Raw genomic sequence first — 16,186 nt, forward strand, 5'->3', positions numbered from 1 at the left:
TTGTGCAGTGCACACAGGAGCATATATTTTTTTGCCCTGACATTGTTTACAAAGTGAAGGAACATCCCTAGAGAAATGTCTAAGTTCCAATCCACTATGATTAATATTGCACAGAGTACAGAGACTGTCTCTGATACTCTAATATGAGGAAGTCAAAACAGTCTCTGAAGGAAACCTTTCTAGAGGTTTCTTGAAGCTGCAGGGGTTGCTACAAAGACAAGAAAATCAATCCTGAACTCAATCTTTTAATTTCTTTTCATGATTACTGTTCTCAAAAGGAGGAAGCAATTAAAACTAATGCCTGTATTAGTTTCCTTTCCTCAAAATGAACATTGATCAGATTCTGTGTGAAAGGTCTGTAACATCTCTTCTGTAATTATTTTAAAATATATTAACAGGGATCTGTGTATTGTAGAACAAAGAGTTCTGTTTGTGCAGGACAAGAGTTCTGAGTTTTGGCACCAGCTTCACCATTTACAACTATGTGACTTGTTGAAATCATTTCTCCTAGCTGATTCTTTGTCTCCTTTGCAAAATGGACCCATTACTACTTCACAGGATTGATGGATTACTCAGATCATGGATGCTTAAGGCAAAGACTGTAATATAATAAACTATTATAATTCCTATTCAAGTTTTTACAAAATATAATTGACACAAGCCACAAAGATATCAGAATCACTGAGACTCAACATGAATATGTTATAATGCTTATTGTCACTATGATATGAAATAAACAGTACTCAAGGCATAAGTAGCTTACATTATAAGCAAGGTTATTTCGTTCATTTTTAGATGGCAGCCAAAAAACAGAAATAGAAACATCTGAGACTCACTACTTAACACTAGACTTATTAAATAATCATACTTCCAAATGATCAAAAATGATCAGAAACTGAGATATGCTATATATAATTTTGCCTTCCTTTTAAAAGCAATTTAATTTGCTATGTAGAATGTCAATACAGTCTTACTATTTGTCATAAGAATTCTCTAGTTCACTTTTTTCCTCAACAGTTTCTCTGATGTCTCAACAAACTATTTTATAGGAAATGTTCAATGTGGCAAATATTAATTTAGCCCTTGTCAAAGTTGTTATCCATGAACTCTGACATGTTTTTGGACCTTCTAAATTTCAGTTCAGATGGAGATATAAAAATGCTATTGCCATAGTATAAATCTACCTTCAATAGCCCAAGTGTTGGATGAATTGAGGCAATTCAGTAAGGCATGTGTTGTGCATAGGGAATAAATAATACTTAAGCAGACATATAATGATATCAGGCTTCATTTTTATTAGCCACCATAGTGTCATGAATTTCACAACACTATAAAACTTGGTTCTTCTTACAGCTCTGATTGGGCTAAACAACATGCTCACCTTTTATTTCAGATCATGAAACTGACAACATTTATATCCAGACCGATGCCAGAGGATATAAAATTTTCCTTAAGGGGGAGAAAAAGCCATCTGCTACCCTGTTAGAAGGGCTGGGCCAGCTGCATGTTCATAATTGTCATCTGTAATTGCTAGATGGAAGGGAAATGAGAAATTACCTTTTTGAGAGAGGCATGAAACATCAACAGAATCTTCTGTTGGCTCAGGAAGCTACTATTTCAGAGGTTTGTTTTGTTTTTAACTTCTCAGTGTTACCTAGAACAAAAAGGAAAATACAATCAACGATGAAAAGATATCTTTATGAAAACAAGCCCAAGTTTCTTCTGACAAACATTTCTTTGCCCTCTTCTTTCTCTATAAAGCTGAGATAAATGCTGCTCATTCCACATTCAACAAATATTTATTGATCAGCTAGTAAGTTCTTTCATTCTTCAAGGCACAGGTAAAAGTAGATAAGGCTCACTCCCTACAATCAAGGAGCACAGTGTCTTTGGGAAAGAAAAATGTGTAACCAAGCAATCAGAAAACAATAGGATACTATAGAAAAGGCTTTCTGAATGCTATTGGAACACAGATGCCTAAGTGATTTATGTTGCTAGAGTTTCAATAAGGATTTCAGAGGAAGCAACATTTAGTCTAAGCCTTGAAAGTTAAATAAAAGACAAGAAGATGCTATTCTAGAAAAAAGAAACTGATATGTAAAAACACAGACGATGAGATAGCACAATACCCTTAAGAAATAACAAGTAATACAGCCGAATCCTTGAAGAACACAGGCCTGCACTGTGCGGGTTCATGTAGATGGTGCTTTCTTTTCCATAGTAAATACTGCGATACTGCAAAATCTACAATTAATTGAATCTGAAGATGTGGATCCATGGATAGGGAGGAACTGGATAGGTACAGAGGGCTGACTGTAAGTCACTTACTGATTTTTGACTGCAGAAAAGGTGGACTCCTCTAAGCCCTGCCTTGTTCAAGGGTCAAATGTAATTACATTTGTCTGGATGGTAGTTTTCATGGAAGAGATTATTGACTTTCACCTCTCTCTGAAGAGACCAGCAAAATAACCTGTTTGATCAAACAAAGACAAGTTTATTGTTTACTGCAGGAGCAGGGGCCACTTAAGATTTTGACAGAATTCAAACTATTTTGTAAAGGGGAAGTCAAAGCAGCATCTGTAAGGTTTTAAGGTGTAGTTTAAGGAATGTATTTTATTTTTTAAGTCTCCTCCCTTTTATTTGACATATCAGAAGCATTTGACTCCGCTGTAGGGCATGTCTTTTAATAAGTGAGTCTGGTTGGTAATGAACGAAGTTTATAATGTAATAGTATACGATGAATGGATAAGATAAAGGGGAAACTTTGAAGAAAGTCTTTGAAGAGTAAATAAACACTTGATGAGCCCAGCTGAGTGATGTATTATTTTGAGAACAGGCTATATACCTGATGAGGATAAATCTACTGTTCCGATCAGCAAATTCAAAATGCTGAAGCTAAAACTCCAATACTTTGGCCACCTGATGAGAACTGACTCATTGGAAAAGACCCTGATTCTGGGAAAGACTGAAGGCAGGAGGAGAAGGGAATGACAGAGGATGAGATGACTGGATGGCTCCGGGAGTTGGTGATGGACAGGAAAGCCTTGTGCTGCAGTCCACCGGGTCACAAAGAGTCAGACATGACTGAGGGGCTGAACTGAACTGAACTCGTATCAGGTGGCCAAAGAATTGGAGCTTCAGCTTCAGCATCAGTACTTCCAATGATTATTCAGGACTGATTTCCTTTAGGATTGACTGGTTGGATCTTTTTGCAATCCAAGGGACTCTCAAGAGTCTTCTCCAACACCACAGTACAAAAACATCCGTTCTTCGGTGCTCAACTTTCTTTATGGTCCACCTCTCACATCCATACATGACTACTGGAAGAACCATAGCTTTGACTAGACAGACCTTTGTCAACAAAGTAATGTCTCTGCTTTTTAATATGCTGTCTAGGTTGTTCATAGCTTTTCTTCCAAGAAGCAAGTGTCTTTTAATTTCATGGCTGCAGTCACCATCTGCAGTGATTTTAGAGCCCAAGAAAAAAAGTCTGTCACTGTTTCCATTGTTTCCCCATCTATTTACCATGAAGTGATGGGACTGGATGCCATGATGTTAGGTTTTTGAATGTTGACTTTTACGTTAGCTTTTCACTCTCCTCTTTCACATTCATCAAGAGGCTCTTTAGTTCCTTGTCACTTTCTGCCACAAGGGTGATGTCATCTGCATAGCTGAGGTTATTAATATTCCTCCTGGCAATCTTGATTCCAGCTTGTGCTTCATCCAGCCCCGCATGTCACATGATGTACTCTGCATATAAGTTAAATAAGCAGTGTGACAATATACAGCCTTGACGTACTCCTTTTCAAATTTGGAACCAGTCCATTGTTCTATGTTAGGTTCTAAGTGTTGCTTCTTGACCTGCATACAGATTTCTCAGGAGGCAGGTAAGGTGATCTGGTATCCCCATCTCTTGAAGAGTTTTCCACAGTTTGTTGTGATCCACACAGTCAAAGGGGTTGAGGCAGTCAATAAAGCAGAAGTAGATGTTTTTCTGGAACTCGCTTGCTTTTTCTATGATCCAATAGATGTTGGCAACTCGATCTCTGGTTCCTCTGCCTTTTCTAAAACCAGCTTGAAGATCTGGAAGTTCTCGGTTCACATACTATTGAAGCCTCACTTGGAGAATTTTGCTATCATGTCAAATAGGTGCAATTGTGCAGTGGTTTGAACATTCTTTGGCATTGCCTTTCTTTGAGGTTGGAATGAAAACTGACCTTTTCCAGTCCTGTGGTCACCACTGGGTTTTCCAAATTCACTGGCATATTGAGTGCAGCATTTTAACAGCATCATCTTTGAGGATTTGAAATAGCTCAGCTGGAATTCCATCAATAAATAGATGGAGTTTGAAATAGAACTTGGAGATGAATTATGACAATCCTTATATGCCATCTTGAAGAATTTTAAATGGGCAAGGAAAGGAGATGGAGTAGTCTAGACCCCATGTGAAAATGATTTGAAAAACAGAAATATTTAATTCTTATAGTAATCTTGTAAGAGATATTAGCTCCATATTCCAAATGATAATGAGACGTAGATTATCTATATCTAAAAAGTAATCCTTGTCCAACGTCTTCTAAGGAATTAAGGAAGCCAGATTTCAAATCCAGTTCTAGCTGATTCCAAAATCATTTTGGTCTTTCCTTTACCCAATTCTGTTTGTAGTAGACTATAAGGCAGAGATGAGAAATGAAAAGGTTTTTCTCGAGAGCCTGACTAATTAAAGTGTGGATTCGTGGTCTACCTGGTTGCTTATTAGAAATGCAAACTGTTCAGGTTCACCACTGAATCAAAATCTGCTACTAGGTGACTGCTTTGCACTTGGGCATTTGAAAGCACTTTTAGAAGACTGCAGCATTCTTAAGTTGCCATCACCATGACAGTAACTCATGTTGCACAATGGAATTTTCTGTAGCCCTCTAGCTTCTAGTCCTGTCCTTTTATTCCCCCTTATTTTCCTCAAATGTGATAAGAAACAAAAGAAACAGAAATCTTGTTAGCATAATATCTTATAAAAACTACTATGGAAGTGCAGCCAACAGAGCAAGAGAAATACTGCTGTATTGCACGTGTTCCTTAAGACTAAAAAACATGAGCTTATTCCTGGTTGGACAGTAAGGACCTGGAGCTCCTCTCCAGGGCAGAACTAAGACAGTGGATTAAGCGATGAGGGAAGGGACAGAAAGGTGGAAAAGACCAAAGGTGAGAGGAAGAGGCAAAAGGGGAAAAACAAAGATGGAGAATTCAGATTACTAGCTACCCCAAAAATGACATTACCATGGATTTTTTTTTCTTTTGGAAAACAACTGCTTTATCATCTGAATCCATGCATGCTGGCAATCATAAGGTCATATCATTTCCTTTCTGATAACCATCTGAATCCTCACTGTAACAAAATCTTTTGCCACTTTCTTCATTTACTCACTCATCAATATTGATTTTTTAATGACCAATAATTTGTCAGACACTGTTCTAGGCAAGGAGATATTTTAATTAACAAGATAAGTGTCTAGCTCCTTGGTGTTTATGTTCTAGTGCAAAGGAGAGACAGACATTAAAGAGAAAAAGAAAAGGTCAGCCACTTAAAGAACTTCTGTAAATTTAATTATAAATAGGTATCTAGACTATGAGGACAGTGACATTTGAAATCAGTACTTTGGTGGGTAAAGTGGGCAAAGCCTGGAAAGCTGCACATCTAACGGAATGCTGTAGCACCATGCCTTCCATCAAGGCAGCACACAGTAGTAGGGGGATCGTCTTGACACTGATGGCAGGTGAGAAAGCAGTGTTCCCAGCACTATTCAAGCATTTTGTAATATTTCTCAGTTTCTTACCATAGGTTTTCTTTGGGGCTCTGCATACAAGGGAGAGAGAGACACTTTTGCTCTGAATTCCCCTGCTTTCAGATCCCATTGTCCAAATTCCTCTTGTAGATTTTCTTTCTCAGTGTGAGCCATACAAGAAAGCATGCCATTGTCAGGGAGGTAGAAATTTCTGCATCCACCACTCTTGAGTTCTTGTGGATGGACTAATAATGAAATTGACATAAGACAGATTAACAGAATAAGAAACAAATTTCTATTTATGCATGTGGAGGTCTCATAGAAATGGGACCTAAAAAGTGGTCAAAACAGGTTTCTCATCCTGTTTTCTCTGGGAGTCTTATTAATGATAATTGACATTTGTATAGTGTGTAACAGTTCACAAAACCTTTTCTTACACTGTATTGCATTGCTTTTATATCTTACAGTTAAGAAAATGGATATTCAAAGACAATAGAACACTTCCCAACCTTTCTGTGTCCAAGAACTAAATGCCAAGTCTTCAAACTCCAGAGCTCTTGTTTTATCCACTACTCCAATGCTAATATTCCATCTCTGTCCCCCTTCACTTCTCCTTCCTAGGCCTCCCCATCTCCTCCCCTCTCCTTCTCTCCTCCTGATGGCTTGGATATTTTTAAGGCTGAAGGAAGATAAATATGAAGTAGCCATTTTTAAACAACCATCACATTAGTGTACCTTTCATTTTCATTGTCTTCTTTATGACAACAAAATACTTATTTTTCCTCCATCACCAATTTTTATAAATATAACATTGTTAGTAACTCTCATCACAAATCATAGATACTGTTGTTAGTCCTACTGACACTAAATAAGACAGATTAACTGTGACTTCAGGTTTCAAAATAAACTAGGTTTTATTCTTTTACTCTTTATTATTGTCATGTACCAGCATCATTTATAAGTCATAATCAGGAGCTAAGTTTGGCATTGAAAGAAAAAATATCCACACACATCTCCCTGAGCACTTTGAAATATATTGTCAATGATAGCAAAAAAAGTCATTCAAGAAAAAATGTTTGCCTCCTTAGGAAACTTTTCTTTGATATATGATAGGTATTGACTATTTGAGGCAAACTTCTCACTGAAATAGATCCAAAAAAATAATCCATAGAACTAATTTTGGCAATGGTGAAAAAAATAAAATATTAACAATTATCTACATATAAATTTTAAAGAAAACCCCTGTGGGAGTATCATTATCACTCATCTTTTTAGTACAAATATGCTACTGAAAAGAGAAAACATTTGGCTTCCTAGAGAAAGTTGTTTTAGTTTAACACAGAAGTCTCAAAACTCTTTATTTCTTTTATGGTCTCCACCATATTCTGTCTTGTGTTTATGATTGCTTGTCATAGTTCTCCAGTTTTATTGTAAGTTTCATTAGGCCTGGGACATTGTTCTAGACCAGTGCTTCTCAAATCATTTGTGAAGAAAAACCATTTATATGTGTATACAAAGACCAGTATGCTGTGAAATATAATAAAAATGAGTTATCAGAAATTTAAAAACAGGGATATATAAGGTATGAGTCCCAATTTTGTTATTATATGCAATAAACAAAAAAATACTTTTTCAAAATGCTTCAAAAGTTTCTGAATACTTACTTTCATTTTCTGTGCCTAACCCATTGCAGATCAGTAAACAACAATTCACTGCCTAGCACTGGTTTAAGGACTGCACCTTGGTTGCTCCTCAGAATGAGAACCTGTATTTTCAGCCTCACCTATGAGCCTGGTAGAAATATAATCACAGGCTTTATCTCACATCTATTGAATCAGAACTTGTACATTGAGGTTTGAAAAACTCTCCTGGATCACTGAGACTCCCTTGCATTATTGAACTCCAAGTTTTCCAAAAAGCAAGTGTTCAATCTAAAATCTATTAAAACTGTCTGAGAGTGGAGACTCCCTGGAGAGACTCAGTATGTGACTCTTAGTGCATCTGGCAGGGTATTTTCATTTTATTGGGATCCTGTAACCTTGTTGATTAACTACTGAACAGTTTTATAGGTCCACTCCCACTACCAAAACCATGCATTTCTATAGAAATAGATGATTTCATACTTTTAAAGTAGTATTATCATTTATATTCTTAATGTATGTGTATAGGGGTGTGTCTATGTGCATGTGCGTTTATCAGTGTGAAGTATGTAAGGAAGGAACATAAATCTAACAATGAACAGTTTGCTGTTTGTGTTTCATTAAGTCAAGATTAAAATTAATAGAGACAGATTTCAAAACTGCAGTACATATTACAAATTCCATATTCCTTTCTTTAGTCAAGATTCCCTCTTTGTAAAATGGAATTAGAATTCTGGTTCTGTAGGATTATTGTAAGGTTAAAATAATTCATATTAGGCACTATTATGATGCCTCTTACAATGTCAGTAGCCAATAAACTTCGTTCTTCTGGAAAGAAAGAAACTAGCTTAAAGTTTTTATTCATTTTTTAATAAGGCTGTTCAAAGAACTGAAATGCATACACTGAAGTTAATGACCATAAAGTGTATAAAACAACGCCAATATGGAAAAGAAATTCAATTTGGTAGAGAAACATATAGTTGTTTCTCGAATACTCATAAGTTTACAATGTCTGCTGCTATGTTATCACGAGGTATAGATGCTCAACAGTTTTCTCTCCATGGTAAAACTGAATACTCTGCCTAATATGAATGTGTCATGTGCCCATGGGATCTGTTGCAGCACCTCACTTGTAAAAGATGCCCTAGAAATGCTTCTAGAAGAAACTGTGAACTCCTTGCTGTCAGGGACCATGTTTTAATCTTCTTCTTCTATGGTCCTCTCATCCGTTTCACATGGCAGTGTCCCAGCCAGTGGGCATCTGTGCTCTGTTGAGCCACAAGTGGTCTGTAAGTGTACAGAGATCTTGGCACCCTAACCCGCAGGTCAGGCAGGGCCCAGGAAGCTACAAAACCTCCTTCCATCTATTCCAAAATCACAGTGTCCAGATACAAATAAGTTGGGAGATGTGGGTCTATCCTATCTTCTTGCCTTACTGGAATCACTGATACATGTTTTCCCCTATACAGAAAATCCTTTTAAATGGGACCTGAATTTTACCCATCACCGTGTTACCTCCACTTCCAAGTGAAGGTCGTTCAGTCATGTCTGACTCTTTGTGACCCCATGAACTATACAATCCATGGAATTCTCCAGGCCAGAATACTGGACTGGGTACCCTTTCCCTTCTCTAGGGGAATCTTCCCAACACAGGCATTGAACCCAGGTCTCCTACATTGCAGGCGGATTCTTTACCAGCTGAACCACAAGGGAAGCCCAAGAATCCCTTCTCCAGTGGATCTTCACAACGCAGGAATCGAAGCGGGATCTCCTGCATTGCAGGCAGATTCTTTACCAGCTGAGCTCTCAGGGAAGCCCCTTCCTTCCTCCCAGACAAGTACAAAGCAACTTTCAATGAATTTGGGTAAATTCTCCTCAGTTACTTTTATTATAAACTTGATCCTTTTCTCTAATTAAATGCCTTTTCTTCCACTACTTTTTCAGATACATCATACTACAACTTTAGTACACATGCTGTACTAAAATTATCACACATAGCAAAATGTTAAAGTTTTCCTTGTTCAATTTAATCTTTAAGAGAGGAAGCCTCAGTTTGGGACTGTGTGGTGTTAACATCTTCTCAGTGTCAAGGTATTTTCCCTATTTAACAGCAGGAATATAGGACCTCAAGTGTTTTAGCAGGCAATAGTCTCTAACTGAAATTTGATAACTTTGTTTTATTTTCATTGTATTTGTTTTCTTTTTTTAAGCAAAAGATTAGTTTTTTCATTTATAGTAAATCAAGCTACTTTTAATACATGCTCATTTAAGTAGTAAGATTAAAATTTTTAATTCATGCATATAGCACATTTGAGTGTATGGATATGGTAGATATATTTAAGTTATATGAAAATAACTGATTTTATAGGACGCCAGTGTAGTAGAAAGGATATTGACTTTTTAATCTGAAGACTTATCATTAGGCAACAGCTTTGTCAGTTACTCAAGCAAAGTCTTTAAACTTCCTTAGACATACAAATTATCCTCTTCATCTATAGAACAGAAATTATAGCTATTGCCTGAAATAGCATTTCTTGTGGATTAAATAAAACTTTCTGTGAAAGAACTTAGTAAACTAAAACGAGTTATATGACTGTTAGTATATTCTTTTTATGAACACATCATAACTGACATTTCATGTGATAATTTATATAATGTCCTACAATTCAGAACTTGGTTCTACAATTTAGAACACTGTATAGCATTTATATAATGTTTTACAATTTATACATGTTGCAAGATGCATGAGCTTATTAAATTTTAAGAATTTGGATACAACATCAAAAATAACAATGGTTTTAAAGACTTTGTAGACCCTTGCAAATCTTAATAACATCAGTATCAGGTTTATTTCAAGATTTCTTATATTTTAGAGTTAGCTAAATACAACTAACAGAGACAATTGGAAACAAGCTATATAAATAAGTGAGGCCCCAGGAAACTGCAGGCAATTGAGTAATTCCTTCCAGTGGCTGGAGAAAAGCAGGCAGTACTCTGAGGAGAGGTGATTAGGGGAATGTGTTCAGGGGCAGGCTGACCTGCTTTGAGCCCCAGAAATGTAACATTGGTACTTTAAGGACAATGTTGGGAAGCAGGAAAAGAAGAGAATCTATGGGACTGTAATTGGTGGGGAGCCAGGCTCTGTGCTCCCAAGCAGCTTGCCAAAGTACACAGTCTACTGTAAACTGAGGCTTCATGGAACTTGGAGGATGCTGGTCTCCTAATGGTTCCAGTTCACATACTTCAAATAGCACGTAGGAAAAGTGGGGAGAGTGGACTTTCTGGGAACCTTACAAGAGAAAGTCATCTAGGCTCACAGGCTTGATTTCACAGTGGACGCCTGATGGATTTGTGGCACCTGGACACCAGAACAGAGTATACATTTGAATTTCACAGCAAACACTCTCTGCTAAATGGCATATAGAATGTCCAATGGGGATCTAAACAAACAATAATCATAGAAAGAAATACTATTCCTCACCTTTGCAAATCAATAGTGACAAAGTCCCCCAATCTTCCTGAAGTTTGTGTAAAAGTTTTAGAACTTACAAATCCAAGCATACATTATGCTACTAAATAGTCTATATTTTAAGCTTGAATGATCTCAGCCATGAATATTATTGTACTATCAATTAGACTAGCAGTATCAAAAGACATTCCTCATGCTTAAGGTTTATTGGCCAAGGGAGTACTTCTCAAAATGTGGTCCAGGAATCCCAGAAAGTCCTCAAGACCCACTCAGGGGATCTATAATGACAAAACTATTTTAATAACTCTAAAATGTTATATTCCTTTCTCTCTCATTCTCTCATGAGTGATCAGTACTGTTTTGCAGAATCAAATGAAGTGTGATGACATAACAAATTGAATGCAAAAGGAGATAGGAGAATTCAACTATCATCTATTAAGTCATCAGTGAGATTTGCACAAACGTTAATTTTCTGGGCTAATTTTTTAGTGAAAAATGCAGTTACTTTTCATTTAAAAAATGTTATTTATGCTAAGTCAGTTTACATCTACTCAACACATAATGAAAATTTTCTCATTTTTAAGTTTTAACATGGACTCCAGAAATAGATATGTAACACACAAACCATAGATGTTTAACATATATAGCACACACTTTGGGATCCTCATAAAGGGGTCCTGAGGTCAAATGGTTAAGATCTACTGGAATAATCTCCTAAGCTATCCATTCCTACAGGAATAATTTTATCTGTGGCTTGGATTTTTGGGTACTGGCTTAAGGAAAGGCAATTCTACTTGTGATTTCAGTTAGGAAGCAGCTGAGTTAACATTTGTGAATATAAGCATAATTGCAGAACACCCAAAGAAAAGTCTTTTTCTACCAGTTACTGATTCACTCTGCCCATCCTGAGCTCCAGGACCTTCACTGCAACATATCCTTTGGGACTTATCTGTTAGCTATCAAGCTATAGCAACACTTGAGAAGTTTTCAGATCTGGGACTTTAAAATAATAACCAAAGTTTTGATTAGAAATGGCTCAGCCAGTAGTATGGTATGAAAACTGAAAACAGCTTTCTCTACAATTGTAATAGGCCAAATTACACATATCAATAATACAAATAATATGTGGTGGAGTTCTGCCAATGACTGGAATTCTTTCTCACTAGAAACTAGTGAATACTTAGAAGGGAGGATCATGCGATGGTGAAGAGTTCAGGCCCTAGAGTCAGGCAGAGCCGGGTTTGACTATCATGTCCCACACTTGTCAACATCATGGCCTGGGGAATGTTAATTAATTTTAATTTTAATTATTTCTGTAAGGCTTTGTTTCCTCAACCATAGGGTGAGAAATACTTGTAATAAGAATTTCATTTCACAGAGTGATTTGGAAATTAAATGAGACACATTCATGAACATGATTTCATTTAACCCTCACAGCAACTTTAGGATATAGATGCTCTTATTTTTTCATTTGACAGTCAGGGAAACTGGTATTTAGAAAGGTCAAATAATTTTACAGAGATTATAATTATCAGCGGCAAAGCAGGGATTTGCTTTTGTCTGCCCTATAAACAGTCATATCACTGTGTTTTCTTAATCACAAAAATTAGAAACTGAAAGCTTCTCTATCTCTTGTCCACAGTCTTTAGCCCAATAGCTAGCTTTACGTGAAATACACACAAGCTAGAGTTTTTTGTAAGGCAGGGCAAGAACACTTGAGTGAGCTCAGTATAGGAGAGGAAGGTAAAAGGTATTTTACAATTGCCCAAAATATGGGAACCAACAGCCCCTATTTTGTACACACATATTCTACACATTCCCTTTAGTATGTTCTGGAAGAGGGTTGAGTCTTTGTGACAGATACAAGTAAATATTGGTTTATATACTAAGTGATAAATGATAAATGATCTTAAGAAAGAAAAAACTGACTTCCCCATAAAAAGCTCTCACTGAAACATTCTATCTGAAAGGGCTTGAAGCAATGCAGGCTCACTCTTGATATACTGCCAGGTCAACAAGCTGAGGACCGGATACCCTAGAGCTGAAATTTTCTGGGCCTTACTATTGTAATGCTGATACAGAATAGCTGTGAGTGTTTCCCAGGTCTTGCTATTTCAGAAGCAATTCTATTTGGAGGAACGTAGTTCCATTTATATTCCAGACAAGTTAAAAAAAAAAAAATTGATGCCTTAAAAAAAAAAGTTTATGGTAAATTCAGAATAATAGATGAGGTATTACACAGTTAACAGCTTATGAATCTATTTACATTTGGGGCTATATACAGCCAGGGACCTTTTCCATTTCCAAACTGGCAATCTAAAATTATAAATAAATTTTTTACATTCAATCTCTGTGGTTCCCGCTTTTCTCTTAGCTGGATAACAGGAATTACTTACAACTCAAATCATCTATTTCCTGGAGGTGTCCTCCCCTGTCTCTCTCCCCCAGTATCTCAGTTATAAATGTGACAGCTGCATGAGTTAGTGTTGAACCTGACTAGGTCATGCTTTAGACTTGAAGTAAGAACTCAGAAATTAATTGAGGCCATAACCCATGAGTCAGACTCTTCTTCAGCTCAGTAAACCATAATTTTGATTTTATTCTTCCACTGAGATAGAAATAAGAAATCACAGCTGTCCATGAAAAGTTGGTAGTTGATGTTACCCTTGTTATTACTGCCTAGATCAATATTAGGAGCTGCTTCTGTCTTACTTGGGTTACTTCTGCTATTTGAATTACACTGAAGTTAATCATGGGTCACAAGAGGCCAACTGCAATAAGCTGCAACTTCAGTTTTCCATCTTGCATTCAGAGGACAGCATAGTTTAAGGCTGTGGAAATGATAGGCTTATGCTTTGTATTTCTTCAACACCTTTCAACCAGCAATAGAAAATGACCCTCCATTTCTCTTTGATTTCACCTTTTAGAGGAAAGATAAATGAGACATCATGGTTTTCCTAAGATTAGATTTTAGCTTATGACTTCACACTTTCTAGTTCATTTGCACAGAATTTCCCCAGAGGAGAAATAATGATCAAGCTGTGCTATTTATTTGAAGTCAAATGTTCTCTGAGAACAAAACAACAAAAGGTGTACAATGTTGTAAGTAGAATTCATTCATGTGAAGCCTTTTGGTACCCAGGCTATTTGACACAATGAAAAAGTACATGCTTGATCCTGTAGGATTCCTTTGAATAATCACTTCCACTGCACACCAAAGGCCCCATAAAAATAAAAATGTCAGCATGCTCATTCCCACTTTACTTGTCCCAGTCCATTCCTCTGACATTGTCTTACCCTTGACATCACATTGTTTCTAACCCTCCTATTTTCATTCACACTTCACTTTTCAGAATTGACCCTCAACAACATCTTCCCAAGTTCAAGCCTGCTGCCCCCATGAAGATGATTTTAATTTTTATTCTTCCTCTAGCAATGTTTGTCATCTTGAATAAATCTTAATAAATATGTGTTCTCCTTTCAACATTTCATTTTTTCAAAATTAATTTTATTGCAGCCAAAACAGTAGAATTAACAATACATAATAAACTATTATACATACACACACTTTAAGTTATAAGAAATAAAATTTATTTTGGCAGATAGTGTTAAACAAAACTGAACTTGCATGAACTAGTAACATAGCTCATCATTGTTAATTTGGTATGTGTGACACATTTTCTTGTTTTCTTGTGTTTTACTAAGTCACCATAACCTAAACTCCCTTATAAGACACATGCTGAAATTTAACTTTACTTCTTAGAAGAAGAAAGAGAAAGAAAAGGAAATTAAGACAAAACATAAACTTATATCAAATAAGTGTCTTCTGAGCTAAAATTCCTTTGGGGTTCCCAAATATTAAAAAAAAAAAAAATCAAAGGTTTAGTTTACAAATTCAGAGGTATCAGGGTAACTGCTGTCTGGTTTTGTTACTGAAATTTTAACTCTAACATCACCACTAGTATTTATCTCTAATCCACATTTTGTCAGGCACTGTTTTCTGACATGTGGGAACGTATAGCCAATTAGGAAATTTTCCCGACTTCTCTCACCTCCTATTCGATCTTGGAAGCTCACAGCAGCAACTTTGGGTTTTATTCTAAGCCTCATTATTTTGCTAAGAGCCATGGTTGTTTTCATCTCAAACAAAGGCAATTCTTTCTCAGGACTGACAGCTAACAGTTGGTAGAGACCACACTCTCAAAAATCAAGCTCTATCACCTCTTATTAATAGAAAAGATTTTAGAAAAGTATAAACATGGATTCAAATTTCAGACCTGATCTTTATTAACGATATGGGAACCACTTCTTCATCTGTAAAAACATTTCTTCATGAGCCTATCAAAATGCCTGACATTTGCTATGTGCCAAAAATAAAATACTCTGTCAGTGACTAAAGGACCAAGACATGCTTTCAATGTCTTCTGCATCTAGAGTTTTTAGGCCAGTACATCATCCTTCTATAGGAAAAGAAAAATCACTTCATTTTAGAGACAACTGAGCACCTTCCTCCACAATAAAGCCCAGAATTCAATTGTATCCGAGTTTTCATCAGAATATTCTAAACGGACCAATGTAAATGGGAGTGTTTGTCCCTTGCATCAACAGATCCCTCACTTATCTTGCATTTTTATTAAATTAGAGAAGCACCACTTTTATCTTCTCTACAGCCAGGATGGAAAGTTTAGTAATCCCATCAAAATTACTCCAGGACGTGTTTCCTGCACTTCCAACTCATTCTTCATGGGTTTAATCTTTGATCCAAGATCAAAGGCTCAATACAAATTACAATTTTTTTCAGTGCTAAGTAATCCAAGGAAGGTTTTTTCCTAAACACATGATAAATCTGATCGTAATGCTGTCTCTCTGGAATCAATCTGACAGTAACCAAAAACAGACCGAGAGGGAACTAGATTGCACAAGGGAAAGAAACATGAGCAAACTTTCATACGTCTTGGTTTCTATCTACCCTTTTGAAAAGCTGCTATGAAGCAAGATGAATGAGTCAGAGTCTTAATAATCTAGCTCACATTTCCATCTATAATGACTTGACTGTATCTGATACTCTCTGATTCAATAGGTTTTATTAGAAAAGAGAAGCTATTTGTGTAAGATGCCTTATTTTTTTCTCCAAGTCATTAAATATAAATAGAACAATGACAGCAAATGCTTCTGGAATTAGGTTTTCATGTGTGTTTGGGTTAAATAAACAATTCACTGCAGAAAGCGAGTCATCCCCTTTCCTTTATTATCTTTAATATTTTGCACCTAAATTCCATAGCTATCCATAGAGG

The sequence above is a fragment of the Odocoileus virginianus genome, chromosome 5 (genome assembly GCF_023699985.2).
Source record: "Odocoileus virginianus isolate 20LAN1187 ecotype Illinois chromosome 5, Ovbor_1.2, whole genome shotgun sequence".
Lineage (NCBI taxonomy): Eukaryota > Metazoa > Chordata > Mammalia > Artiodactyla > Cervidae > Odocoileus > Odocoileus virginianus.